This window comes from Gorilla gorilla, chromosome 18, assembly GCF_029281585.2.
Source record: "Gorilla gorilla gorilla isolate KB3781 chromosome 18, NHGRI_mGorGor1-v2.1_pri, whole genome shotgun sequence".
NCBI lineage: Eukaryota > Metazoa > Chordata > Mammalia > Primates > Hominidae > Gorilla > Gorilla gorilla.
In genome coordinates, this window is record NC_073242.2 from 110598275 (window position 1) to 110624621 (window position 26347).

Consider the following 26347-nt stretch of genomic DNA (forward strand, 5'->3'; position numbering starts at 1 on the left):
TTTCCATCCCCGGCCTCCTCATCCATTCATCCACCCATTCATTAACCTATCCTTCCATTTTATTCATCCTTCCATCCATACATTTATCCATCCATCATTCCATCCATCCATTCACCTATTCATCCATCCACCCATCCATCCACAGATATTTATTTAGTACTCTAACATTTTAGTCTCTCTACTACTAGTTTGGGATTCCATAGTGAACCAGGTAGACACATTTTCTGCCACATCAAATTCTCAGTCATAGAGGGAAATATAAATAATTAAACAATGTACAGTACAATTTAATTAAGTATTGAGATGGGAGTTCAAGGTGCAGGGAGAGAACATCCAACAGTTGCATAGCTCTGGTTTAGAGTCATCAGTTGCAGTCTCTCTGAGGAAACTCTTCCTGGGAAGAAGGAACCAACCCTGTAAGATAATTAGATCTAGCTAGTCAGGTGCAGGGAAGCTGGAAGAAAAGAAGGGCTTTAACATTAATTGAATATCTATTTCATGCCAGATAACAGGTTTGTCACATTACAGATAGTTCTTCAATTCATTTTCACAGCAACTAGAGAAAACAGAGGCTCTGCACAGTAAAGTTGCTTTCCCAAGTGCTCAGAACAAGAGACATACTTTATAAGTGACCCAGGTTTTCTCTTGTTCCAATGTCTTTACTCTTTGTCTTGTTCCATGAATTCCCCTCCACCACACCTCCCTTGGATTACCAGGGAGTTGAAAAATTCAGGGAGGTTTTTGACACATTCTCCAACCAAGAAAGATAAAGTATGTGGGCTCTGGATTCAAACAGGCCTAGATTTCAATTCCTTTTTGAAATCTACTAGGAGCATGACTTTAGGCAAGTTATTTAACCTCTCTAAGCCTCTATCTTCTCATCTGTAAAATGGGGATAATAATAGTTCGTACTTCAGTGCTTTATAAAAAAAAATAAGAAGTGCAAAGTTAGTAGAGTATCTGGTCCTATAATAGTTCAATGCATGTTTTTATATTATTCTTTTCATTACCTCCACAGAAATAGGCTTGTTTTATAGAAGAAAACATGATGAGATGCGACACAGAGGAGAAAATCCTCAATGCTTTAAATAAAGAGGCCTTTGTTCCTTCTTGTCCATCAACTAGAGAGAAGCGTTGAACCCCATGGTATACCCCATCCTCACAACAACCCTAACAAATAGGTCTCAGTATATTTTTCCAGCCTTGGCTATCACTTAATTCAGACATCTGAGACTCTAGGGCAGCCTCCTGGAGTAGCTATGAGTTTTAAGCCTCTTCCAGCCCTTTTGAGAGGTCAAAACCAAGGAGGTGTTGCGTGAGAACTCCCCATCCTCCAGAACTACCCAGTCTGAGGGTAGAAGTTCATGAGCTGCTGAATGTCACCCCTGTCCTGCCATTACCGAGTGCACCGTCACCTTGGAACGTACTTGGGGTGAGGGCAGATGGTGATGGAGGCTACTTCACATAGACCTGGCAGGAGACCCTAAAGGGCTGGTCCCTCCCTTCAGGGCCCTGCAGAGGCCTTCCCTGAGTCTTTCCCCACTCTGGGCCTCTTTTCCTGCTATTTTCACCCATTTAAATGTGCTTGTCAGATTCCTGCCAACACACTTGGTTTTGTAATGTTGTGTAATAACTCGAGCCACCTTAATGAAATATTCACACTCCCTTCTCTGTTGGAGCATTCACCCAGGTTCCCAGAAAATTCTCTCTGTCTTGTTTTCAAAGATAGACCCCCAAGAAGGAAGACCCTGAGTGAGGCCCATGACCCCCAGTAGAGGCAGGCTCAATGGCTGGGGCAAACTGCTCCATAGAATGGGGTTTGGGGAGCCTCCTGTCTCAGGCTCCTCCTGGAAGAACTGAGAACCCTAAATAGAATGGCTAGGAGCAGGAATATTTGAGTTGGGACCCCCTGGGATAGGACCCCCACCCCGGGAAATAGAGAAACTTTTCTCCACAAGATTAGCGTCCTAGCTAATTCTGCCTTAAAAAAGCAGCCCTGCGGACCCAAAGCATCTTGACACTGAGCAAAGACTGCCACCTGTTGAATACTCAGGATAGTGTGCTCCTTCCAAGGCCTCCAGGCTCCAGGGTATATGCTGCAGGCACAGCCTGTCCTCTACCCATCCAAGCTCAGAAGTGGGAAAAGCCACCCAGTGCTGATTGCGTGGACCTTCTGGCATTCATCTGTAAAATAAGGCGGTTGCCCTGAGTGACCTCCCACAGCTCAGGGAAGGGGAGTTGACTTGCCTTGGTCACAAAGTAAGTCAGGAGCTCCTGACCTCTTTCTGATGCCGCCAGAAGCACTTACTACCCTACCACTCTCTTAAGATTCTATTTGAATTTATTTTATGAAGGTATTTTTAAAGACATAAATAAAAGAGCCCAAATTGGCAAAAATACAGGTTGGCAAAACATCAAAGTGAATATACAGGTGGAAACAGCACTCACATTAAAACCCAGAATGCATCTGGTCCCTAAAGGAGCATCCTTCTTTCACTCTTACAGTTACCCTCTGCTCCAAGGGTAATGAGTACCTTGATTTCTAGCTCCATAGGTTAGTTTTGCCTGTTTTTGAACTGAATACAAATTGATTCATACATGTGATGTCACTTTTCTCACTCATTGTTTCATTTGTGTGATTTAGTCTTTCCCTCTGTGTCATAAGGAACCATATTTTTTTTAAGGTGGGATGCGGAATTATACCTGAAAACTGGAAAGACTTTGGAAATTATTGAATGCAGCCTTAATGTTCTTTAGTGAGAGAGGGAGGCTCAGAGGAGGAAGGGATCCATCAGAGGAGACATAGCATGTTCAGAGGTTTCTCTCTTAGATGACAAGACTCCCATACAGACGGCCAAGGGGAACACAGAACTTGGCACTCAGGCCAGCACTAAGGACACTGGTCCCACTTAACATGTCATCAAGCCTTAGGAACACTTTAACAGGTTCTAGTCTAAGACCATAAGTATTGTCATCCTCATCACCAAATGTGGCATTTTGCCCACTGTACTCATTCAACAAACACTCAAATATTTGATGAGTGAATAAATGGATCTCAGTACCTCACTGCCTTCATTCCAGAAATGGATACCTTATTGTGGGTCCTGACTCTCTCACCAGTTATGATGAGGATAGATGCAATGATACCTGGTTAAGAGACTGATGTTGGTTACAAATGAAAAACTCTTGCAATGGACAGTGTCCATTGGTTGTACTCATGGGCTCTGAAGCTAGACTGACCCAGATTCCATTTCTACATCTAGCATTTATGTGTTTGTTAATCTTAGATGATCTTTCTTTTTTTTTTTTTTAATTATACTTTAAGTTTTAGGGTACATGTGCACATTGTGCAGGTTAGTTACATATGTATACATGTGCCATGCTGGTGCGCTGCACCCACTAACTCGTCATCTAGCATTAGGTATATCTCCCAATGCTATCCCTCCCCCCTCCCCCACCCCACCACAGTCCCCAGAGTGTGATATTCCCCTTCCTGTGTCCATGTGATCTCATTGTTCAATTCCCACCTATGAGTGAGAATATGCGGTGTTTGGTTTTTTGTTCTTGCGATAGTTTACTGAGAATGATGATTTCCAATTTCATCCATGTCCCTACAAAGGACATGAACTCATCATTTTTTATGGCTGCATAGTATTCCATGGTGTATATGTGCCACATTTTCTTAATCCAGTCTATCATTGTTGGACATTTGGGTTGGTTCCAAGTCTTTGCTATTGTGAATAGTGCCGCAATAAACATACATGTGCATGTGTCTTTATAGCAGCAAGATTTATAGTCCTTTGGGTATATGCCCAGTAATGGGATGGCTGGGTCAAATGGTATTTCTAGTTCTAGATCCCTGAGGAATCGCCACACTGACTTCCACAATGGTTGAACTAGTTTACAGTCCCACCAACAGTGTAAAAGTGTTCCTATTTCTCCACATCCTCTCCAGCACCTGTTGTTTCCTGACTTTTTAATGATCGCCGTTCTAACTGGTGTGAGATGGTATCTCATTATGGTTTTGATTTGCATTTCTCTGATGGCCAGTGATGATGAGCATTTTTTCATGTGTTTTTTGGCTGCATAAATGTCTTCTTTTGAGAAGTGTCTGTTCATGTCCTTCGCCCACTTTTTGATGGGGTTGTTTGTTTTTTTCTTGTAAATTTGTTTGAGTTCATGGTAGATTCTGGATATTAGCCCTTTGTCAGATGAGTAGGTTGTGAAAATTTTCTCCCATTTTGTAGGTTGCCTGTTCACTCTGATGGTAGTTTCTTTTGCTGTGCAGAAGCTCTTTAGTTTAATTAGATCCCATTTGTCAATTCTGGCTTTTGTTGCCATTGCTTTTGGTGTTGTGGACATGAAGTCCTTCCCCATGCCTATGTCCTGAATGGTAATGCCTAGGTTTTCTTCTAGGGTTTTTATGGTTTTAGGTCTAAAGTTTAAGTCTTTAATCCATCTTGAATTGATTTTTGTATAAGGTGTAAGGAAGGGATCCAGTTTCAGCTTTCTACATATGGCTAGCCAGTTTTCCCAGCACCATTTATTAAATAGGGAATCCTTTCCCCATTGCTTGTTTTTGTCAGGTTTGTCAAAGATCAGATAGTTGTAGATATGCAGCGTTATTTCTGAGGGCTCTGTTCTGTTCCATTGATCTATATCTCTGTTTTGGTACCAGTACCATGCTGTTTTGGTTACTGTAGCCTTGTAGTATAGTTTGAAGTCAGGTAGTGTGATGCCTCCAGCTTTGTTCTTTTGGCTTAGGATTGCCTTGGCGATGCAGGCTCTTTTTTTGGTTCCATATGAACTTTAAAGCAGTTTTTTCCAATTCTGTGAAGAAAGTCATTGGTAGCTTTATGGGGATGGCATTGAATCTGTAAATTACCTTGGGCAGTATGGCCATTTTCACGACATTGATTCTTCCTACCCCTGAGCATGGAATGTTCTTCCATTTGTTTGTATCCTCTTTTATTTCCTTGAGCAGTGGTTTGTAGTTCTCCTTGAAGAGGTCCTTCACATCCCTTGTAAGTTGGATTCCTAGGTATTTTATTCTCTTTGAAGCAATTGTGAATGGGAGTTCACTCATGATTTGGCTCTCTGTTTGTCTGTTATTGGTGTATAAGAATGTTTCTGATTTTTGTACATTGATTTTTTATCCTGAGACTTTGCTGAAGTTGCTTATCAGCTTAAGGAGATTTTGGGCTGAGACAATGGGGTTTTCTAGATATACAAACATGTCATCTGCAAACAGGGACAATTTGACTTCCTCTTTTCCTAACTGAATACCCTTTATTTCCTTCTCCTGCCTAATTGCCCTGGCCAGAACTTCCAACAGTATGTTGAATAGGAGTGGTGAGAGAGGGCATCCCTGTCTTGTGCCAGTTTTCAAAGGGAATGCTTCCAGTTTTTGCCCATTCAGTATGATATTGGCTGTGGGTTTGTCATAGATAGCTCTTATTATTTTGAAATACGTCCCATCAATACCTAATTTATTGAGAGTTTTTAGCATGAAGGGTTGTTGAATTTTGTCAAAGGCTTTTTCTGCATCTATTGAGATAATCATGTGGTATTTGTCTTTGGCTCTGTGTATATGCTGGATTACATTTATTGATTTGCGTATATTGAACCAGCCTTGCATCCCAGGGATGAAGCTCACTTGATCATGGTGGATAAGCTTTTTGATGTGCTGCTGGATTCGTTTTGCCAGTATTTTATTGATGCTTTTTGCATCAATGTTCATCAAGGATATTGGTCTAAAATTCTCTTTTTTGGTTGTGTCTCTGCCCGACTTTGGTATCAGAATGATGCTGGCCTCATAAAATGAGTTAGGGAGGATTCCCTCTTTTTCTATTGATTGGAATAGTTTCAGAAGGAATGGTACCAGTTCCTCCTTGTACCTCTGATAGAATTCGGCTGTGAATCCATCTGGTCCTGGACTCTTTTTGGTTGGTAAACTATTGATTATTGCCACAATTTCAGCTCCTGTTATTGGTCTATTCAGAGATTGAACTTCTTCCTGGTTTAGTCTTGGGAGAGTGCATGTGTCGAGGAATTTATCCATTTCTTCTAGATTTTCTAGTTTATTTGCGTAGAGGTGTTTGTAGTATTCTCTGATGGTAGTTTGTATTTCTGTGGGATCGGTGGTGATATCCCCTTTATCATTTTTTATTGCATCTATTTGATTCTTCTCTCTTTTTCTTTATTAGTCTTGCTAGTGGTCTATCGGTTTTGTTGATCCTTTCAAAAAACCAGCTCCTGGATTCATTAATTTTTTGAAGGGTTTTTGGTGTCTCTATTTCCTTCAGTTCTGCTCTGATTTTAGTTATTTCTTGCCTTCTGCTAGCTTTTGAATGTGTTTGCTCTTGCTTTTCTAGTTCTTTTAATTGTGATGTTAGGGTGTCAGTTTTGGATCTTTCCTGCTTTCTCTTGTGGGCATATAGTGCTATAAATTTCCCTCTACACACTGCTTTGAATGCGTCCCAGAGATTCTGGTATGTTGTGTCTTTGTTCTCATTGGTTTCAAAGAACATCTTTATTTCTGCCTTCATTTCATTATGTATCCAGTAGTCATTCAGGAGCAGGTTGTTCAGTTTCCATGTAGTTGAGCGGTTTTGAGTGAGATTCTTAATCCTCAGTTCTAGTTTGATTGCACTGTGGTCTGAGAGATAGTTTGTTATAATTTCTGTTCTTTTACATTTGCTGAGGAGAGCTTTACTTCCAACTATGTGGTCAATTTTGGAATAGGTGTGGTGTGGTGCTGAAAAAAATGTATATTCTGTTGATTAGGGGTGGAGAGTTCTGTAGATGTCTATTAGGTCCACTTGGTGCAGAGCTGAGTTCAATTCCTGGGTATCCTTGTTGACTTTCTGTCTCATTGATCTGTCTAATGTTGACAGTGGGGTGTTAAAGTCTCCCATTATTAATGTGTGGGAGTCTAAGTCTCTTTGTAGGTCACTCAGGACTTGCTTTATGAATCTGGGTGCTCCTGTATTGGGTGCATATATATTTAGGATAGTTAGCTCTTCTTGTTGAATTGATCCCTTTACCATTATGTAATGGCCTTCTTTGTCTCTTTTGATCTTTGTTGGTTTAAAGTCTGTTTTATCAGAGACTAGGATTGCAACCCCTGCCTTTTTTTGTTTTCCATTTGCTTGGTAGATCTTCCTCCATCCTTTTATTTTGAGCCTATGTGTGTCTCTGCAGGTGAGATGGGTTTCCTGAATACAGCACACTGATGGGTCTTGACTCTTTATCCAGTTTGCCAGTCTGTGTCTTTTAATTGGAGCATTTAGTCCATTTACATTTAAAGTTAATATTGTTATGTGTGAATTTGATCCTGTCATTATGATGTTAGCTGGTGATTTTGCTCATTAGTTGATGCAGTTTCTTCCTAGTCTCGATGGTCTTTACATTTTGGCATGATTTTGCAGTGGCTGGTACCGGTTGTTCCTTTCCATGTTTAGCGCTTCCTTCAGGAGCTCTTTTAGGGCAGGCCTGGTGGTGACAAAATCTCTCAGCATTTGCTTGTCTGTAAAGTATTTTATTTCTCCTTCACTTATGAAGCTTAGTTTGGCTGGATATGAAATTCTGGGTTGAAAATTCTTTTCTTTAAGAATGTTGAATATTGGCCCCCACTGTCTTCTGGCTTGTAGGGTTTCTGCCGAGAGATCTGCTGTTAGTCTGATGGGCTTCCCTTTGAGGGAAATTTTAAAATTTTTAAATTTTAAAAATTTTTTCCCCATCTTTGTGGTTTTATCTACTTTTGGTCTTTGATGATGGTGATGTACAGATGGGTTTTTGGTGTGGATGTCCTTTCTGTTTGTTAGTTTTCCTTCTAGCAGAGAGGACCCTCAGCTGCAGGTCTGTTGGAGTACCCTGCCATATGAGGTGTCAGTGTGCCCCTGCTGGGGGGTGCCTCCCAGTTAGGCTGCTCGGGGGTCAGGGGTCAGGGACCCACTTGAGGAGGCAGTCTGCCCGTTCTCAGATCTCCAGCTGCGTGCTGGGAGAACCACTGCTCTCTTCAAAGCTGTCAGACAGGGACATTTAAGTCTGCAGAGGTTACTGCTGTCTTTTTGTTTCTCTGTGCCCTGCCCCCAGAGGTGGAGCCTACAGAGGCAGGCAGGCCTCCTTGAGCTGTGGTGGGCTCCACCCAGTTCGAGCTTCCCGGCTGCTTTGTTTACCTAAGCAAGCCTGGACAATGGCAGGCGCCCCTCCCCCAGCCTCGCTGCCACCTTGCAGTTTGATCTCAGACTGCTGTGCTAGCAGTCAGTGAGACTCCGTGGGCATAGGACCCTCCAAGCCAGGTGCAGGATATTATCTCGTGGTGCGCGGTTGTTTAGGCTGGTCCGAAAAGCACAATATTCGGGTGAGAGTGACCCTATTTTCCAGGTGCGTCTGTCGCCCGTTTCTCTGACTCGGAAAGGGAACTCCCTGACCCCTTGCACTTCCCAAGTGAGGCAATGCCTCGCCCTGCTTCGGCTCGCGCACGGTGCGCGCACCCACTGACCTGCACCCACTGTCTGGCACTCCCTAGTGAGATGAACCCGGTACCTCAGATGGAAATGCATAAATCACCTGTCTTCTGCGTCGCTCACGCTGGAAGCTGTAGACCGGAGCTGTTCCTCTTCGGCCATCTTGGCTCCTCCCCCTTAGATGATCTTTCAAAGCCTCAGTTTTCCAATCGGTAAAGGGCAAATTGCAACAGGGCTCCTGTGAACACTGATAAGGAAAAGTTGGTAAAGTGCTTAACAAGTGTTCACCAAGTGGTAGCTACTGTAATTGCTTCTATGATTATAAACATGTTTTCCACCCAGTGACTGGCTCATTCTATCACCCTTTCCAAAAGAGGCATTGACATGTGGATATGGCACCAGTGGGCTACAGATCTTCAAGAAAGAGAGTTAAAATCCTCATTAAAGAGCTAGAGAAAACAAGTGGTTGCAGGTTGAGTTTCCTCCCTTCTGTCCATCTAAACCTTCCCACACTTTAAGACCAACTAAAATGCCACCTCCTACAGGAAACCTTCCCATTCACCATGGCCACCCTGATCTCTCCCACTAAGAACTCTTGCAGCCCTTGTTAGAGACGGTTCTGCTTTATGGTTGCTGTCTGGAATTGTGGGATATTGAACCACTCAAAAGCTCACCCAACCTTGCCTTTCAGCTCAAGGAGGCATAGGACAGACCAGAAAGGTGTCGGGAGCCTGTAATCTGTGGGCTGATTACCTCATTTCTCTACTGGGGCACAAGATTCCTTCCCCTTCTTCTCCCTGATTGGAATAAATTCAAAAAAATAAAATAAAAATTTTCCATGATCCCTCCACCCACAGGTAATGACTCTAACCTTTTAGAATATTGCCTTCTTATCGTCTAGCCAAATATAGTTTGTAATAAAATTAAGAGTCCTCTAATAGCCAGTTTTATTTCTATACATTTTCAGTTGATGCCACATGGTTTAGTTTTCCCAAGCTACTTAATACTGTTCTTTAATATCAATCTTAATAATTACATAATTGTATTATAGAACTGTATCAACATTTACTCCACAATTCCTCTCTATTCAGATTTTATCTAACATTTTGATACAACAATTCTGCTCTATAAGGATAGACTCCTTAATGAAAAAAGAATAGACTTCTTGAACTGGAATCAATTGGTCAGAGATTTTTTTATTATTTCAATGTATATATTTTTATAAATGGGCCATGTTTCTATTGTAATCAGACTTCAATCCAGACTTCTCAGAATGAAGAGCAAACACCTTCTCAAACTGATTCTTATCCCCTCGTCTTTTCATTTTCATCTTTAGCCACTAAAACACACACACACACACCCCTTTCATATTGTAGCCTTGCTAAAATGCCTGCAGACATCTCAGCATGGGTCAGATATTCATATCAAGGCTTTTGTGCCTATTTCTTTGACCGTTGGGATGCACTTTCCCTCTCCTGAACTTGGCCATATTCTCATCTTTTCAAGACTCAAATATCGCCTTCTCTGTGTGAAGTTTTCTCTGAGCTTCCAGGCAAAATGAGCCATCCCCCATCTACCCACCCATCCTTGATGTTCCCATTGCAACCTGTGTGTTTAATAATAATAATTATATTGATCATAATAGTAATCAAGATGAATTGAGCCCTTATCATGTGCTCAGACAGTATTCTAAGCACTTTTCATGGATTATCCCAGCATTCATGGCTTTGTGGTTTAATGATCAGTTAGCATGTACATCTGTTCCCCCACCCCAGCCACTGGCTGTGTCAGGGAGGGGCTGCACCTTCTTTCTCTCATTACTCCCAGTAATTCAAAATGCCTGACTTGAGTAAACTGCACAGCAAATATGTCAGAAATGAATATCTCAACCAATCCTCTACTCATGACTCAGCCCGTTTAGGGCTGGGCTGTGTTAAAAATGACTGGAGAGCTGGGAAAAGACTACTTGGATGCTAATCCCATGGTACACTCCCCCCAGAAACTCCCAGGCAAGCTCCGCTCCTGGAGAAAAGCTGCAAAGTAAAACCATGCAAAGTCTGGATATTCTTACAAGGCAAAGGGCCTTTCTCTTCTCTCTAGGGCACTGTTGTTTATGCTGAGGCTTTTTGTTTTTGTTTGTTTTGTTTGTTTGTTTGACGGAGTTTCGCTCTTGTTGCCCAGGCTGAAGTGCAATGAAGCAATCTTGGCTGACTGCAACATTTGCCCCCCGGGTTCAAGCCATTCTTCTGCCTCAGCCTCCCAAGTAGCTGGGATTACAGGCATGTGCCACCACGCCCTGCTAATTTTTTGTATTTTTAGTAGAGATAGAGTTTCACCATGTTGGTCAGGCTGGTCTCAAACTCCTGACCTCAGGTGATCCACCCACCTCAGCCTCCCAAAGTGCTGGGATTACAGGAGTGAGACAGCATGCCTGGCCTATGCTGAGGTTTTTATAAACATCATCTCATTTAATCCTCTCATTTCAGATCTTGGAGCCCTCTAGGAGACACAACCCTTTTCTTACAGATTGCTTGAAAAAACAGAAGCTTAACAATAGATATTGCTTATAACAAACTCAGAAGGCTGACCCTGTGTGCACTATTTGCCTACATTACCTGCCCCGAATTGTATTTAATAAGCCTCTGAACTCCTATCACCGACAAACATAGTTTCTCTTGAGGAAAATGAGGCTCAAAATAATGAAGTGATCTCCCCAGGTTTGCCCCAAGAAAGCAGGAGTATCAGGAGGAGATGACAGGTTATTGGATTCTGCAAACTTCTCTGCCACTTCTTGATTTCAGCAGTTTCCCTATGAGGCAAATCTCTTTTGAAATCTTACCTGCCTCTGCACAGAGAGGATCCAAGGCAACCCTGTATTAAACATCTGTTATGTGCCTTGTGCCATGCTGGTTTCTTTATAGACCTTATCTCCAGTCCTCAAAGATTCTCCTGCAAGCTAAGGTATTATTTTCTCCTGATTTAATGGATAAAGAAATTGAGACTCAAAGAGGTGACTTCTCCAAACTCACTCAGCTTGTAATATGGCAGAAGTTAAAATTTGGGCCTGGGAGTATTTGTATCCCAAGTCCAAGGTCTTCCCACTCTACCATGTCTTAAACTGATCCTCTGTGGAACATGAATGTGCAGATTGTGATGCCAAAAATTATTCTGTGCTCAAAGGAGTTGGTTAAGCAAAGATAAATTGCTTTATTAACTCTAATACTCGTCAGAGCTTTAAATATACCAATGCCCACTGTGTATTTCCAAAAGCAGCTAGAGTATGCCCCTAAATTGTGAAATTATTAGATTGCAAATCCCTGTTTTTGGAAAGCATCATGTGGGAGTAATATGTGGAAGAAAACATTTGGGAAAAGGTTTTATCACACTTGGATTCTCATGCCTCAGAATTTAACTCCATTCTTGTTACCTGTTTATTGATTCTCTTTACTTGTTCCTCTGAATGTATTAATATGCCCTGATGAGATCTTTGAACTCATCAGGGTTCCTCTGGTAGGTCCCTCATCTTCTAAGGTGACTCTTTTCTGATTGTGCTGCACGATGCACCTCGTTCCTCCAGCTCACCCCATGCCCACACACAGAACATAGCGTCAGACTACCCTGCATGTCTGTTGCCTGCTCCCACTCTTAAATCAACTTACTGAACAGGATGCCCAGTGGAATTGGCTTAAATTAACAGCTGCCATGAACAGAATCTCCTTCATGCTTCTCGCCAAAATCTTTTTTTTCCCGGTTTGTAGGTTCCGTTCCCATTCCCCACCCTAATGGAAACGATACTTCAAAATCCTGGCCCAAAACTTTCACTTGATTTAAAAGCACCATGGTGTTCCATCTGCAAAATTATAAGACCAGATCCATTAATATGCTCAGAGGAGATAGGCTTAAAAGAGAGAGAGTGTGTGTGAGCAAATTTAATCTAAGCCACAGCTTATTTAAAAACTGATAGGAACTAATTAAATTAACAAAATTTTATTGAACTTTAAAACAAAAATCAATTTTTTAAAAATCCCCCTTTCACTGAATTCAAACACAATGAAGTTCTTTTTAATTAAATTAGTTGGTTTTCTTTCCACTCATTCTGAACTCAAAATAGAAGTTCTAAATTTGAAGTTTTCTCTAGTCTCAAGTACATACCTTTTATTTGTCTATTTAAAATAAAGACAAAATCTTTGTGTGTAATACAGTTTCTTTACCTTTTAATGAAGCTGTTAAAATGTTTTATTTCATGACCTGTCAATCCAGGGGTGTGCCAGCATTGGAGAGTAAGAAAGGACTGACTTGTGGCTTTTGCCAATTTCCATGATGTAAATACTCTTAGCATGGCTTATGATTTCTGATTTCAAGCTATAAGGGTGACTGATGATAGTGAACAGAAAGTTAGGATGAAATGCACACTATGTACTCTCATGATCTGGGAGAGCTGGCTCTGGCCAACTACTGCGTCTTCCTTTATAATCTGATTCCACTAGTATCGTCCATCTAGAACAACAAGATGGCAGCAACTTGTGCCTCATTCCCAGCTACACTTCATGAACATTAAAAAGCATGACAAGTGCTTCTTGACAATGGCAGTGGTGATTACTCCATTGGCTCAGAAATATACTTAGGTATAGAACATTATTAGATTCAGGAAATATCTCTAAATTCTGGTTTATCAGCAGTCCACTAAATTATTATTATTTAACTTTCTATGGATTCAGAGATCTACTGTCTCTTTAGATTTTTATTTTTGTTTTTGAAATTAATGCTACTGTTGTTACAAGTCAAAGAAAATGTTAAATTCATTTTTCTTCACTCCACTATCCTTCCTATTCATAGTAAATCAAACTACTTCCCAGTTTGTTTAATTCCATGAAAAAATGTTAGAATTTCAGTGAGTCTTCTTTTCTGGACTTGAGAAGTCATTTCTAGAAAAAATTATCCAGGAGTCCTGGCCAAGTATATAAAATCTTAACTATGCCAATCCAGAGAATAAAAAAAAGTGAATAAATATAGGCAATTTAGAGGGAGGTAGGGCCCTAACATTTTTGGAATGTGTACTATAATTGTACTAAGGGTATTGCATATATTATCACATCTAATCCTCAAAATGCTCTTTGGTGGCTATTATCATCTTTTATTTGTTAAGAGATTAAAATGCAATGTCATTACATGCCCATAGTCACACAACTAGTGAGCAGAGTGAGTAGGATTCAAATACAGTCGTCTTTGATGGCCAAACCTATAATTTTTCCATGATGCTATATTATCCTTTAAAGGTAGCCTAAAGATTATTTCATCCAATTTGCCGAGTCTTCCCCTGGGCTTCTCTCTTCTCTCATCTTGTGACCTACTTATCTACCTTACCTTCACAGATTTGAGCAGATCTAATGCTCAAATCTCTAAAGCCCAATAGGGTAGAAAGCAGGTGCATTATCTCTCTCCACTCACCTCATCCAAAACTTTTCTGCCTCTGTGTAAGAACTGGGAAAGCTCTCCAAATAAAGAGAAGATTTGCTCTACCATAAGATTAAAGACACATTCCAACAGATACTGCTTCTGTGTTGTTTCTCTGGGCAGCCTGGGTCTTTATCCAGAGAGCCAGCACCCAGCCTAAGAAAACTGATCTCTTCCATACTCTTCCCTCATTCATGCAGGTACCTGTGTACAAAACTTCTGAGGCCCATAGGTAAATTTACCCACAGCTCTTAGTTTTGCCCGGGTCTAGCATTTGGACACTATCAGGTTAGAATATTAAAAGACCCAGCATTTGGCAATCTTCTGTAATACGCTGGGCATTTTACTTCCATAGGGTCACAATCCTTTATGTAATTACCCATATGTTTTAGTCTCAGGACAAATTTTTTTCTGAGGTATCAAAGACTATACAAAAATATAAGGTAAAATAATAAGGCAAAAATTATCTTAGGTCTCTGATCATGTCACTTCTCTGCTCAAAACCCTATAATGGAAGAGAAAAATCAAAGACCTTCCATGGCCTATATGGCAGATTTTATTTTCTATGGTGGCTGAAATAACATGCTCTATCCAATATCCTCTTCTATAAACTTCTTACTCCCTCATAAAGAAAGGTCTACGTTCCATCCTCTTGAAACTCTGTCTGACTTTGTGACTGCCTTGGTCAATGGAGTATGGTAGAAATGACACTATGTGACTTTGGAGTCTAGGTCATAAAAATGTCATGTACTTCTGCCTAGCTCTCTTGGGACACTCACTCTTAGAACCCAGCCACCACATTATGAGAAAGTCCAAGATGCCCAAGGAGAAGCATACAGCCTTTTCTGAGCTCCCAGCCAACAGCCAACACCACCTTACCAGTTGTGTAAAAGAGCTATCTTTAAAGCAGATTCTCCAACCCTGGCATCACGCTTCTCCATGTGCAGCAGCAATAACCATCCTTGCCGAGCACTGCCCAAACGTAGGATTGCTAGAAAAATAAATAATGTTGTTTTCAGCCATAAAATTTGGGGATGATTTGTTACAGAGTAATAGATAACCAGAAGAGCCTACAAGATCTTATATGAGCTGGCTTCCTGTTAACTCTCAGATTTCCTCTCCAGTCACTCTGTACTCCCTTTACTCTCTGTATTTAAAAAAACTTGGCAAACACAAGACCACCTTCAGACATGGGCTATAAATGCCACACTAACCAGGAGGATAGTTAGGGGAAGAGCAATCCAGGCAAAATGTCATAGTCTTGAAAATCATTGCACAAATGCAGTGAGGTTCACACTTATTATGGTATTTTAAAAATATATAACATGCAGACTGAAATGTATACAAATTGTAGCTATACAACTTAATGAACTTTTACACACTGAACACATCCATGTAACCACCATCCAGATCAGAAATACATCAGTGATGTACTGAAACTCTTCTTATGACCTTATATAGTCAGCCAAAGGTAACCGTTATTCCAACTATTGATGGCATAAATAACATTTGCTTAATTTTGAACATCATATATATGGAATCATATCATATATCTCTTTTGTATCTGGCTGTATTCACTCAACATTATGTTTGTGAAATTCATCCATAATACAGTTTTTGCGACATAGAATTTCACTGTATTAACACAACATTTATTTTTTCATTCTACCACTGAGGGACACTTGGCCTGCTCTCATTTTTGGTGATTACAAATAATGCTTCTATAAACACTGTTATTTGTGAGACTTCTAGTGTACATATAAATGCATTTTGTTGTATGTATATACCAGGAGTGAAACTGCTGGGTTACAGAGTATGTGTGTGTAAACTTTGGTAAAAGCTGAAAATGTTCCAAAGTGGCTGCTTCGATTTTCACTCCCACCAGCAATGCATGAGTGCTTCCATTACTCTGCAGCCTGCAGAATGCTTGTTATTGTTTCCATTTTAGCTTTTCTGGTGGATGAGTAATGATATTTTACTGTGGCTTTAGTTTGCTTATAACCATTTAAATATCATTTATTTTTATATTGCTTTGCCTTTTTATTGATTTGTGTGTATGTGTGTGATATAAATCCTTTGTTAGATGATTGCAAATATAATATCCATTTTATAGTTTATCTTTTCATTCTTTTAATGGATATTTAAAATATAAACAGAAGTCCTTAATTTTAATATTAGTTTATAATCTTGGCCTTTAGGGTTAGTGCTTTTTAAGTTCAGCTTAAGGAATCTGTTTTTAACCCTAAATTCATCAAGATTCTCACTTGTATTAACTCCTAGACATTTTAGTATTTTACATTTAGATCTACATGTGAAATTAATTTTTGTGTTTGTTTTCAGATGAACATTTAGTTTTTGTCCATGTGGACAAAATTAATTGACTTGGCATCATCTATTGAAAAGCCCATGTTTTTCAACTTCACTCTAGGGTCATCTGTGCCATAAAATGAGTGACACGTGCATGTTTCTGAGCTCCCTGATAATAGTTTGGACATTTGTCCCTTCCAAATCTCATGTTGGAATTTAATTCCCCATGTTGGAAGTGGGGTCCCATAGGAGGTGTTTGGATCATGGGGGCGGATCCCTCATGAACAGCTTGGGGTGGTCTTGTGGTAAAGTGTGAGTTCTTGCACTATTACTTCATGGGAGATCTGGTTTTTTAAAAGGGGGTAGCACCCCTCCCCTTGCTGTCTCTTGCTTCTCTGTCTCTGTGGGATCTGTACATTCTCAGTCTCCTTCCCCTCCCACCATGATTGGAAGCTTTCTGAGGGCCTCACCAAAAGCAGGCACTGGTCCCACGCTTCCTGTACAGCCTACAGATCCATGAGCTAAATAAACGTATTTTCTTTATAAATTACCCAGCCTCAGGTATTCCTTCATAGCGACACAAGATGAACTGAGACACCCTCTTTTCTTTGCATCACTTTGTTATTCTAACCTTGCTTCAATACTACACTCATTTACTGTAGCTTTATAATGATTCTTGATATTTGATAGTGTACATATACTACTTTCTTTCCTCTTCTTCAGGGTTGTCTTGGCTACTCTTAGCCCTTGAAAATTCTACACAAGTTTTAGAAGTTTGTCCATTTACTAACACATAGAAACCTGTCAATTGTTAAATAAAGATTGTATTGAACATATAGGTACATTTGGAAATAATCAACATATTGCTATATGCCTCCATTTATTAAGTCTTCCTCAATTTATTTCAATGATATTTTATAGTTTTCTGTGTAGAAGTCTTACACTTCTTTCATTAGGCTATTTCTAATAATTTAATGTGTGTGATGCTATTGTTAATGCCATCGTTGTCTTAATTTTATTTTCTAGTTATTTGCATATAGAAATACAAGTGATTTTTACACATTGACTTTGTATTTAGCAACCTTGATAAATTCAGTTCTTAGTTCTTATATTTTATTTGTAGATGCTTTTAGATTTCTACTTTTCAATAATGTTAATGTCTGCTAATGATGGTTACATTCCTTTATTTCTTGTTGTTGCATTTCTAAAATTTGTATTCCTTCACTTACTGAACTGACTGAAACCTGTGATGCAACATTATATAGAAGTCACAATAGGGGACATACTTGTTTTATTCTCAATTTCAATGGAATGCTTTAAATATTTCACCATTAAGTATAATTTTTGGTGTGGATTATTTGTTTGTTAGATTTTTGCAGATATCTTTTATCAGAATAATGCTTTTCCTTAGGTCAACTCAGCAAGTATTTCTGATTATGCATTATGTCCAGTCTCTGTCTTAAGCAAAATAATAATTTTATAATGAATAAGGCCAGGTGCAGTGGCTCATGCCTGTAATCCCAGCATTTTGGGAGGCTGAGGTGGGTGGATCACTTGAGGCCAGAAATTTGAGACCAGCCTGGCCAACATGGCAAAACATTGTCTCTACAAAAAATACAAAAATTAACCAGGCATGGTGGCATGCATCTGTAATTTCAGCTACTTGGGAGGCTGAGGCACGAGAATTGCTTGAATCCAGGAGGCAGAGGTTATGGTGAGTTGAGGCTGCACCACTGCACTGCAGACTGGGCAACAGAGCAAGACTGTGTCAGAAGGAAAAGGAGAGGAAGGGGAAGTGGGAGGGGCAGGAGTAGGGGAAGGAGGAGAATTTTATAATGAATAAGACACTGTCCCCACTCTGAGGAATTTATCATGGTGTAAAATAGACAAATAACAATAGAGATTGACAAAGGGAATCAGAAACACAACTCACTTGTTCAGGGAAGGTAGGGAAGGCTCTCAGAACACAAAGTGTAATAGAAGAGGATCAAAGGATGAGAGAAATTATTTTCAAGCTAATAAGAATGACATGCAAGGGCTACTTCCTTAGAAACTATTTTCTGGGTCTTTGTGTATACATGTAGACCTTAGAGACAAAAGATTACCCTAGATTTCTGTACAACATCAAATTTGGATAAATCTAATATTCTCACATATTCCTAAAAGAATTTGTCATTGAAATAATAAAGAATCCTGTGGCAAATATTTTTAGTGAAAATTCGTGAGTTCTATATATTTGAGTTTTCTAAGAACATTATGTGAACCAAAATGCTGAGAAAGAAATTATGTTTTCCATCCCATAAGTCCATTGTTAGCTCTCTTTTCATTTCCAGCCTTATTTGCCAATAATACCACAGAAAATGAGGGAAAAAAAAATGGTTGTCTTACAACAGATAACACAGCAAGTGGTTTAGAAGTATTTACCTTCTGTAACCATGATATATACTAAGTGCTAAATAAACACTTGTTGATTTGGCTTGGCCTGGTTACAAGTGTAGCCTCCCAAAGAAAATAGTTTAGTCAGAATTATATTACCTTGAGCCAAAGGCTGCTGAAAGACATACAAATCAAAGACCAGGTGCATGGGATCTTTCAGTTTTAATATTCAAAACAGAAAACAAAAATGTATCTGAGAGTAATAATAGGTAGCATTTTAGAATTGGTTTCCCAAGAGGAGTCACTAGACTCATACATCATTTTGGTGACTGTTTTAACCAGAGTGTCTCAAATAACTTTAGCTTTGCAAATAGATTACAAAGTTCTGTACATGTCTACCTTCTCCAGGAGAATCACAACCCTTCAAGTTCATCTCCAAACATCTAGCTTTATTTTGAAAGCAGAGAATGGAAGAAAAATGGATTCAGACCAGGGACCACAAAAATTGAGGGGTTTTGGCTTGAAGTCTGGGGGTAAAGTTGGCATCCTATAAATATCACTTTGGGATTTATCATTGTAGGGCCTGCCAGCCAAACTTCTCAGGCCAGCATTTGCATCTCTTTGCCTAAGAGCTTTGTAGGTCGGAGTCCATTCTGCCCCAAGTGCTAAAGTGTTAATGCCCCCAGTTAAAGCAGTCAACAATGGCTGCTGGGTATCTGTGTATCTCTGTCAGGTGGGAATTCTAAATAGAGTTCTACACTGGTTCTCAGAGTTCCTCAGTAGGAGTAAGCTTTTTACTCACAGAGGTAATTTGCTGTTTCACTTTCCCAACTGTCTATCTATTCATGTTTTCTGGGATCACCTCCTGGATAAACCATGTGCATGTTCATTTGAATTCTTGCCTCAGGGTCAGCTTCTCGGGCAACCCAAACTAACAGAGGTTGTTTTTGTTTTAAACAAAGACCATCATTACCCATCCCTCCCCACACCTCTTCTATTTAAGAAGATGGTGGCATCGTCAAAAAAAAAAAAAAAATCACACACTCTCTGAAGGAGCTCACACATTTTGCAGTGGGGAACTTGAAGCAATTATCTGGACAAGTCAAGTCAAAGCTACTGTCAATGAGAATCGTGGCTCACTGGAGCACATGCATTGGTTTTTGCTTCACTTATTTGCATAATTGCCTAGATTCTCAGCTTAGTGTGTGTAGACCTGATGAAGAACAATTAATGATCTAACATGAGGGGGACCCATTTCTGTGGCTTCTGGCCAAGAGGGAGACATATCACTGTCAAAGACAGCCATCTGGGGAGAATCTCTCAGGGGGAGAATTTTCCCTTTCAATTATGAGCAAACTAAAAACCATGATGAAAACTGCTTTTTATGAAATCAAGCCATGGAAATTAAACTTTCAGGAAAATAGTTTAAATTTTAGCCTTGGAGCCCTCTCTGTTGTTCCATTGGAGAATTTTCCAGAACGTGTCAGACTTTGCTATAAGCTTCTATAACAGGCTTGCTTTTGACGTTTCAGTGAATTCGGTGAATGTTTGTCTGAAGAAGTAGTGTAGCTTTTGGAAGAAAATTGCATTTAAATTCCATGTTTATTCCTGCTATAGGGGAATCATTGTAATAAGTGAAACTCTAGTCTTAGGTTTCTGTTCAAATTAGAATATGCAATAAAATTTCAAAAAATTAGTGAATATAAGTTTTAGAACAGTTCCTTAATCTAGTGGTTGAGTACTAGAATACTAACAATGAGACTCAGTGATATTACATGAAGAGCAAAAGATCAACAAATAGCACCAAAAAGAAAATCAGCTTCTCTGTTTCTTGTTTATATTAATTGCTGGATCTCTTTGAAGAGCCAAAAAGTGAATTTAAGACCTTTAGTTCTTTTAAGTCTGTCTAACCAAACTTATCAGAAAAAGATAATAACATCTTCACCCATTCATCACTATTATTGTATTTATATATTTCTAAGATCAATCAGTACAACACTGATGAATGTGGTTTAACTAAAACGACTCCAATATTATTTTCAATATATTCCCTTAATCTGAAAAAGCTATATTATTTTGGCTGAATTATAGGAAAAATAATATAGCTCACAGCAGAACCTGGTGGCTTCAGATGGTTAACATTAGGAATTTTTTGTTTTGTTCTGTTTCTTTGTTTTCTTTTTTCTTTCTTTCTTTCTTTCTTTCTTTCTTTCTTTTTTTTTTTTTTTTTTTTTTTCTGAGACTGAGTCTCACTGTGTCACCCAGGCTGGGCTGCAGTGGCACAATCTCGGCTCACTGCAACCTCTGCCTCCTGGGTTCAAGTGATTCTCCTGCCTTAGCCTCCCGAGTAACTGGGATTACAGGCCTGTGCCACCATGCCTGGCTAATTTTTATATTTTTAGTAGAGACGGGTTTCACCATGTTGGCCAGGCTGGTCTCAAACTCCTGACCTTGTGATTTGCCTGCCTCAGCCTCCTAAAGTGCTGGGATTACAGGCATGAGCTATCACGCCCAGCCCCATTTCATTTTTTAAAGCACAAATCAGAACAATGAGTTAGTGTCTTCTTCCCATATGTGGAAGACTTTTGCTCAAACAAATCCATGTCGCTGACAAGTAGCAGCTACAGGTTTAGCTTGGGGATGACCAGGGGGAGTTGCCTAACCTGGAGTGAGGTCAGATTCAGAAAATGTTCAGACTGAATGATCCACATTGAGTTTCTTTTTGTTTCTCAATCACTGCATGCCATGTCTTTCCTTGGGGCTTTGTATCCACTTTTCTCGGTGCCTGTAACACTCGGTAGCCCGCCATCCGTCCACCACCCCCACCCACTTACTCTCATGCTGCTAGGATTCATATTTCAGGTCTTAGTTTACATGGGGTTTTCCCAGAGGAGGTTGCTCTTTATGCGCTTTTTTGCACTTTTTCTATCTACATTTTCACTCCACTTCTCATCCTTGGTTGGTTTGTCTGCCCATCTCAGCTCACAACTTATCTGCGTCCTCCCGCCCACGTGTTCTTTGACTATTCCTCCAAATTGGCCTTGGCATAGTCTCCCCTAATCTGTGCCATGGCCGACCTCTTTTTCCATGCCCTTCCATTCGTAGCTTCTCCGTTATTCATGCTCCTGGGCTCCTTTATTTTCTTGCAACATTTCCAAAGTGTTTCCAGGAGCCCTTCTAACTCTGAGATTCAGGAAATCTGGATTTATATACCCACTCTGCATTTATTTATATGTGATCTAGGAAAAATAACTTCTTCTGGCTAGATCTGATCTACACAAAAGTCCCCAAAATGGACTAAATCAGAAGTCAGCAACCATTTTTTGAAGCAGCCTGATAGTAAATGTTTTAGACTCTGCCAGGGTGGACTCCCATCTGAAGGTTCTGGGGAAGAGCATGTTTCCAGGCACATTTAGGTTGTTGGCAGTATTTAGTTCCTTGTGATATAGAATGGAGGTCTCCATTTCTTGGCTACCGTCAGCGGAAGCCGCTCTCAGCTCCAAGAGGCTGTGCTCCAATCCCTCCATTGTCAAAGTCAGCAGCAGTGCATCAAATCCTTCTTGTGAGTCAAATCTTTCTAACTTCCTCTCCTGCCACCAACTGGAGAAAATTGCTAATCTTCCTATCTTCAAGTCAAAGAATTGGTAATGTTAATTACATCCGCAAAATCCCTTTTGTCATGTTAATGTAACAAAATCATGGGAGTAATATCCAGCATATTTATATTCCTGGAGATTAGAGCAGGAAATCTTGAAGACTTGGGGAAAATATTTTTTTACAATTCTGCCTGCCACACTTAGAGTGGGCTTTGTGCATTGGCCCTTGACTTCAATCTGATCCCTTAGACCTACAGTTATTGGCGTGGCTCTGACAACACCTTCCTCTTATTTCTGTGGCTGACATCTGTTGATTGACTACATCCCCACTAACCCTGGTGAAAAGATACCTGCCTCCACCTACCACCTCATACCCAGCATTCCCTTCAGGCCTCATTTATGAGAACTGGAAAGTGACGTGGGAACTTATTTCTACTTTCACCCTACTCTCCAAGCACCAAATTTTAATCCTAGTGTTTTTGTTTGTTCCTTTGTTTTCTCCCCACACCACCTCCCTGTTTTCAGGATAAGGGAGAATATCTCCCCTTCCATAGCTCTCCCAGGTCCACTCTGAATCTTAGGGGAAATCTATGCCTTCCGGGATTTCTCTACATTACTATGCCCCCTTTCTTTAAGGCTGGCTGATCCTCAAAGTCATCCCAGTTTACTCTTGGCTTCAAAAAATGCTCAGAATAATGAATCACAACAAAAATGAGTTCTCCTTGAGATGAGTCAGCTGAGACAAGGGTGGAAACTCATGAACAGAAAACCAGTCTAACTTGCTTTGCCATTCGTGGTAACTTGGTTTCCGGACATCATTGCTCCTGGAAAGAGAAATGGTGTTTGATAGGAGCCAAGGAGAATCCTTGCTGTCATGACTGAACAGAAAGATGTTTTCACAGAGGCTAAGAAACGGGGGGCGGGGTGCAGGTTTGTATTATCTGGGGGTAAAACACTAGGTTCTACTGCACATCAAGCCAGAAGACAAAGCCAGGAAGATGAGAAAACCAAATTAAAATCAGGCAGAAAAGAGAATCTTCAAGGCTGAACATTACCTCCAAGAAAAATGTCCCCAAGTCAGTATCTAAGAAGGTGAATTGAAAGAGGCTTCTATGATCAAATATGAGGGAGGGGGAAATGGGTGGGAAAGAATTAAGCAAGTTTTCTGACTGCAGAATATTTCACTCTTTAAATATTTAATGGGCATCCAGAATGTCCAAAGATGGGATACAGCAGGGTCAGTGAACTTTTTCTGTAAAGGGCCAGAGGGTAAATATTTTAGGCTTTGCAGGCCAAATGGTCTTTGTCGCAAGTACTCAACCCTGCCATTGCAGCAGAAAAGCAGCCACAAACAATATATAAATGAAGAGGTGTAGCTGTGTTCCAAGAAGATTTTATTTACAAAAACAAGCAGGGGGGTAGCATTTGCCAGAATATGACAATCTGCAAGGATAGGATATCCAACATTAACCACATTCATTGGATCACAGAATCTCTCCATTCATTCATTCATTTGTTATTTTTACGGGACAAAATTAAGAGTTCCACCACCAAGGCATGACTCTAGTTCAGTATTGTTTCATGAAGGCAAACTCGGAGAATATAAGGGAAGTAATGGATATATGGGAATATAAGGGAAAATAAGGGAACTCAGAACACAGAAGACTCTCAAACAAAATTTGTTGAATAGAACACGTGGAATTAAGTCGTACAATAAAACAATCTTTCCAGGAGAATGAAATACACTGATGAGAGTTGATATATTTGAAACAATGATTCAGAACAAGAAGAAACTATGTTTTAGAATAAAATAAAAAGGAGACTAGAAGAGAACTCAGGATGAGGAGAAAGAAGAGGAGGCAAAAAATAAGGAAAGAAATATTATCAAAAGAAGAAGGGGAGGAAAAGGAAGAAGAGAAGGAATAAAGATGAGTTTCCACCCACAAGAAAATGGCTTGCTCTGCCCCTGGCTGTGTATGAGAGCATCGGCATCAGTGTCCTGAAAGGGAAAACCTTTAATGAGGTGCTAAAAAACCCTTCTTGGCATTAATTAACAAGATCACTAGGCTGTCATAATTGCAGAAGGATAAATCATCAAGAGATATTTCTTAACAGAAATGCAGGTCATTACAAAATATTATTTAAAGTCACATTTACATATAAAAGGATCAAATGGATGTTGTCCCACTTGGCACCTACATCCCCTCCACTCTCCACTGTGCTCCATGCACAGGAATCAGCACACAGCTCCAGGTAAGCCAGGGGCTTTGAAATCTTTACAGAGCATCCTCCCAGAGGGGCTTGATGGATGCAGAGATGTGAGAACTGAAGGAAACCTTTGCAGGCAAAATTTCAGGACTGAAACACAGTGTCTCCACCTGATTAACTGCCATTTACGTTACTAAATGCCTGAATCCCTCACTTCACTGGGGTCTCCATGAGACCATTGGCCTTGTCTTTTTTTTTTTTTTTCTGCATTGTGTTCTTAATGTTCAGCCTGTACTAGGACACTCAGTAGATGCATGTTAAAAGCAGTCATCAATTCTTCAGGACTCAGCTAAAAAGCTGCCTCCTTTCAGAAGGTTTCCCACATGTCCCAGTCTGGATGAAGGATCTATATCCTGAGACACTGTGGCATCCTGTGCTCTCTTGTGTGGTGGGACTTAGAGAAGTAAATTGACATGTTTACTGCAGCAATATTTACAATAGCAAAGATATGAAAGCAAGCTAAGTGCCCATCAATGGATGAATGAATAAAGAAAATGGTGCATATACACAATGGCATATTATTTAGCCATAAAAAAGAATGAAATCTTGTCATTTTGCAGCAACATGGATAGAACTGGAGGTCATTATGTTAAGTGAAATAAGCCAGGCAAGGAAGGACAAATATTACATGTTCTCACGCTTATGTGGGAGCTAAAAAAAAAAATCTCATAGAGGTAGAGAGTAGAATGGTGATTATCAGAGACTGGGAAAGGAAGAGGGGAAAGAGGATGAAGAGAAGTTGGTTAAAGAGTACAAAAATACACTGAGAAGAAATAAATTCCAGTATTTGATGGTACAGTAGGAAAATTATAGTTAACAATAATTTATTGTCTGTTTTAAAAAACCTAGAAGGTATTTGTAGTGCTCTCAACACACACACACACGCACACAAAGATAAACATTTGAGTATCCCAGTTACCCTGATTTGATTATTATGCATTGTATTCAGGTATCAAAACATTAGCACATGTACTCCCAAATAATATACAACTATTATATAACAATAAAAAATAAATAAAAATAAGTCATATTGCTAATACATACCTTTGAAGTGAATGGATGTTATGGAAATGACTATGTCTGTATTCTTCCTTCCAAAAACCCACAACCCCAGTCCAATCATGAGAAAATCACCTGCCAAAACCCCACTTGAGGGCCATTCTACGAAATAGCCGATGATTTCTTCTTAAGACTGTCGAAGTCATCACAAAGTCAGAGAAGCTGTCACAGCCAACAGGAGCTGAAGGAGACAATGATGACTAAATGTAATGTGAGATCCTAGGTGGGAAAAGGATACTAAGAACTAAGAAAATCCAAGGAAAATGGAGAGATCAGTGAATCATAATGTATCAATATTGATTCATCAGTTGTGACAAACGGCCCACATTAATGCAAAATGTTAAAAACGGAAAATGAGTGCACGGTATGGAGACGATCTGTAGTTTCCTTGCAACTTTTTCATAAATCTAAAACTACTGTAAAATAAAGTGTTTAAGAAAACAAAATTGTGAACGAATAATAACAGAAAAACAAGGCCCCCATCAACACACTGGGGAGGGCTACCATTGCTTATGGTGAGAAAGGCGCCCCTCAGAGTTACGCAAACAGGCCTGGCTCATGCTGCACCACCCAAACCTCTTTAACTCTAGGCCGGCTCTAAGTGAGGACCCTGGGTATGGCGCCCACTGCATCCCTCACCAATCTTTCCCAGGTATCTTTTCTGTCCCATTGATAGTAGCATTTCTATTATGGCCATCGTTGCTTGATGCTTTCCGATGGAAGCAGAGGCTCCCCAACTTTGAAGTGCTAAGAACCACCTGGGGGTTCTTGATAGAATGAAGGTTCCTGGGTTCCCTCCAGAGATTTTGAGTCAGT

General features: G+C 40.0%; 1 long non-coding RNA gene across 1 annotated transcript; it reads right to left on the reverse strand.

The window, feature by feature from the left end:
- Nucleotides 1-257: 257 nt before the first annotated feature.
- Nucleotides 258-26347, reverse strand: LOC109023619 (uncharacterized). The gene is made up of 7 exons (XR_008672934.2): nucleotides 26171-26347; nucleotides 25517-25712; nucleotides 14805-14916; nucleotides 12131-12321; nucleotides 9225-9268; nucleotides 8575-8718; nucleotides 258-414 (listed from the first exon to the last, which is right to left on the reverse strand). It is a non-coding gene; the product is annotated as an uncharacterized lncRNA (long non-coding RNA).